Source organism: Brassica oleracea, chromosome C5 (assembly GCF_000695525.1).
Source record: "Brassica oleracea var. oleracea cultivar TO1000 chromosome C5, BOL, whole genome shotgun sequence".
NCBI classification, from domain to species: domain Eukaryota; kingdom Viridiplantae; phylum Streptophyta; class Magnoliopsida; order Brassicales; family Brassicaceae; genus Brassica; species Brassica oleracea.
This window is the reverse complement of record NC_027752.1, coordinates 18398543-18402291: the sequence shown is the minus strand read 5'-3', so window position 1 is coordinate 18402291 and position 3749 is coordinate 18398543. Positions and strand designations below refer to the sequence as shown.

General features: G+C 34.9%; 1 pseudogene; it reads left to right on the top strand.

Annotated features, from left to right (window-relative positions):
• The window catches only part of LOC106344689, a 21017-nt pseudogene extending 18904 nt beyond the window's left edge, over positions 1 to 2113 (top strand).
• Positions 2114 to 3749: the final 1636 nt, after the last annotated feature.

Below are 3749 nucleotides of genomic sequence, written 5' to 3'. Positions count from 1 at the left end.
TAGTTCCTTGTCTTGCTCCTTAGGATCAAGTTTAGTATCCTTCTGTTCTTCACCTTCAACCACCGTAGAAGGATCTCTCTCCTTAAGAACAGACCCCAAACCAAAAATCTCTAACTGACATAGCATCTTGTATTTCCATAGACCAAAGTCACCCTTCCCATCGAACTTCTCCACTTCAAATTTCTTTGATGTTGCTTCCATCTCTCTATTAACCCGAAAACTATTTGTTTCTTTGTTTGCAGCTATTTGTTTCTTTGTTTTTGCAGGTTGATGTAACGCGCCGTGACCTTCAAGCTTCAATAACCACGAGCTGAGACCTTCTTACCACACCAGATAAGTATTATGCTTGCTTGTTTTATTGAATCTTGCCTTCAAATCTCTGTACTTGGATCTAGGTTAGCCTTAGCTCTGATACCACTTGTAGAGAATCGACCTTGGTTGTTCTTGTAACAAGTAAATCGACACACCAATATGTTTGGCGAGTTCTCTCCAAACCGGAGACAAACTCTATATCACTATGAATCGAAAACGTTACAAGCTTCGCACTAGTTGCGTGTTCTATGCTTTAGAGAGTTTATATGTTTCTGTATCTAACAATGAGAACCTAGACCTCTATTTATACAAAATAGATCGTAGGTTTTCCTAGATGGAAAAGGATTGTATTATTCCTAATACTATAAGGAAATAGTTTCCTTATTGAACCTACACTAATCCATATCTCTTATGTCTTGTTTCAGGTCCTTCCCGAAGCCCGCCAGCAGGCCCAAGAGACACAAAGCCTCACATTTCTTCTTGTAAGAATCAGTATGTGATTAGTTATTTAAGATTTACCTTTATAATATAAACGGACGTTGCAGATTGGCTAGCGTTGAGGATCTAACCAAGGCAACAATGAAGAAACAAATTCAGGGAACGTCTGAGCACAACAAAGCCATGTCGGCTGCCAAGACAGACGAGGAGAAGTCAAGCGTGGTAACTTCTCAGTCCTGTCTTTTCCTGTTCCGTCTCAATCTCTCTTTCGGGGTTTATTGTAACTAAATTTGCTATCAGAAAACAAAGAAGCAAAATGCAACAACTGGACTTAGGACTTGCAATAACATATTGGCAATGACAAATGTGAAAACAGAGCCAAATCTCTGTAACCTTTTAAAGTCTGATCATTAATTAAGAAGTGTTAGGCAAACCTAACCGTCCTTATATGATTACAGGTATTGCATGCAAAAGCGCCTTCGTTTATAGGTGACAAGAGTGTTAGTCTTTCTTGGAAAGAAGCCACCAAGACGTTAGCCTCTACAACAACTGGGTACAAGCCTCTATTTTTACCAAATTCACAATCATCTTTTGGTCTTAGATTTAGTCATCTTTTTAGTCAATATGCAGGTCTCTTTTCTTGTTTTTCATATGTGCAAAATCTTATCTTTTGTATGTTTTATTTGGCTAACAACGACAGAGTAAAACGGCCTGCAACTGGAGCGGGTAATAACGTGGGCGCAAAGAAGGGACGTGTGCCGAGTCATCAGGTTGTTAAGAAAGCATTTGAAGGAGTCTCATACGGTGGTGGTAGAGGCAGTCAAAGAGGCCATGGCCGAGGACAGGGAAAACGCGGTGGTGGTGGTGGTGGCCGTAGCCGTGGAAGAGGCTACTGTTAATTTTCTTTCAATGGATAAATACTCTATGACACCCTCCCTTGAGTATTTCTGTCTCTGTTTTGTCTATACTAATTTTGGCTTTTTAGAGCCTCCTTAGTCCTCTGACACTAGACGAACGAATTAACCTTCTTTGGCTTTTACTATTCATGTGAAAGCAGGATCCAATCAGAACCAAAAGAGGTCGTTTTTTGAACATCTCTTGAACTATTTTTTGGGTAAAATGTTTTCTTTTCCATTGTATCAAGTTGAGATCGTTCTCTGTATTTGTTTTGGTTGTAACTCTTTCATGTCTCGTCTCAGCATTCTTTGAGATGATCACATGGATCATTCTTTCATTCCTAGATTTAGAACATCAATTTTTCATTCTTTCTTTTTGTTTTCTCTCGTTGACAGTGACATTGCGATGTGTGTTCGAGAGATACACTCAGATTTTTAACTTCTTGTAATCAAATGAATTTTAATTAGTTCTTACTTTTAAATTGGTCTTTGATCAGAGATCCGCTCCGGATCCGCTCCGAAAATAGGATATCCGGGGTGTCCGGATCCGAATCCGGATAGTAAAATTTTGGATCCGTCCAAACCGGATCCGGATCCGGATATCTTAATTTTTAGGTCCGGATATCCGGATCCGGATCCGTACTTTTAAAACACATTAACTTTTTAAATTTCATTAATATTTATATTTTATATAATAATATTTATACATAAATTAATTTTGTAATATTATATTTTAGTTTTTACAATATTATAGACATATATATATATTTATAAATCTTGTATAAATATTCCATTTATGTATTATTTTAAAAAATTTAGTTTTTTTTTAAAAAAATATTATTTTTAATTATTTTTGCGGATCCGGATTCGGATCCGGATATCCGCGGATAATAGAATATAGAGACGGATATCTGAAATCCGGATATCCGGATTCGGATATTAAATCCACGGATCCGGATACCCTAAATTTTTCGGATATCCGGATCCGTCCCAGGCCGAATTGAATTGTCATTTGTTGTAAATTTGTAACGGCCACCTTTATGGTGCACTTTATACAAATATAGTTGATGATTGGTTAGACATACTAAACTTGGGCTGGGACCCATGATGATGTTTGGTTGTGCTTAGATTAACTAATGACACCATTTAAATGATATTTCATGTGATGATTTATTCAAAAGATGACAAAGAAAAGGTTAGAGTGTCGATATATACCTCTATATTTTTCTCTAAAATGGAGTAAAATTACTTTTTGTCTCTATATTTAGACGTGTAAATAACATATCTCTATATTTTCTCTATAAATAGAAAAAATCTATTATAAAAACATACATTGGAACAATTTCACCTTTATAATAGAATTTTTATATTTTGGAGAAAAATATAGAGATGAAAATGGAAATGGGTCGGAGATGGCTTCAGCAATTAGGTGAATCTATTCAATCTTGTCAAAAGATTATTCTTTGAGAATGGCCTTTCTCTTTCCAATAATTTTTTAGTTATAAATCATTTCTCTCCAAGTAAAATTAAGGCACGGCGCATCTTGGATCATTTTGCTAAGAAATTGGAGAGATTAGGAGCATTGCGTGTGAGCACCAAGAAATTGGGGAGACAAGGCACGGTGCATCTTGGATCATACATGGTAACACCATCTGCAATTTTCTTGTAGTTCATATAGTCTGAGAGAGCTTAACTATGATATTATTGATGAAATAAAGTGAAATACAATCCCAAGATCTCAAGTAAGATTCTATCAAGTAGAAATTCCCTACTTATTTCACAATGACACTGATCATGGATGTATCATATATACTTTTTAGATTAGATATAGTTGAACCAATCATAATAAGTGTATATAATTTGATTGGTCACCTTATATCTAATTAAGGTAAAAGTTCTTAGAAATGTGAAACTATTTATATTTTGAAACAATGAAATTATCTCTAAAATAGTAAAACTACGTATATTGTAAAACGTAGAAAGTATTATTTTTTATTTTAAAAAAACCTCAACTAAATTTAAAGATTTATCTTTAAAAATGAAAGATACACAAATATGATAAGTATGCATAAAATAACAAAAACTAATGTAAGACAGAAAATT